We start from the raw sequence: 414 nt of genomic DNA, 5'->3' as shown, positions 1-414 counted from the left end.
TGAACGCGAGTTGGACGCGAGTTGAAAGCGGCCAAGTGTACTACGAGTTGGCTAGTGGAGGACCCCTCGCCTTTGCCGCTGTGATTTGCGATAGGTGTGCCGAGCAATAAGCGGCGACTTATCGGAGATAGGCGGTCGTCTGCACCTGGCTCGACCTGGCCGACCGTCCCGCCATACAGTGGAACCCCGGCACAGTATCTGTCGCACCCAGACTTTATGCAGCGTACAGCCCCCTTGACAGCCCCCTATCCGAGCCCCAGCCCCACCCCACTCACTGTTAAAAATATGTCTGTACATGTACGATATATTTTGTAATTTGCCATACACAAAACGTGTCGTACATGTACAACCTCCCAATTTCTCCCGATATTCGATTCCAAATGGATGGATACCCAGGGCAAAATTTTAAAATTT

The sequence above is a fragment of the Frankliniella occidentalis genome, unplaced genomic scaffold (assembly GCF_000697945.3).
Source record: "Frankliniella occidentalis isolate FOCC.00 unplaced genomic scaffold, Focc_3.1 Scaffold63, whole genome shotgun sequence".
NCBI lineage: Eukaryota > Metazoa > Arthropoda > Insecta > Thysanoptera > Thripidae > Frankliniella > Frankliniella occidentalis.
This window is presented reverse-complemented; position numbering follows the sequence as displayed.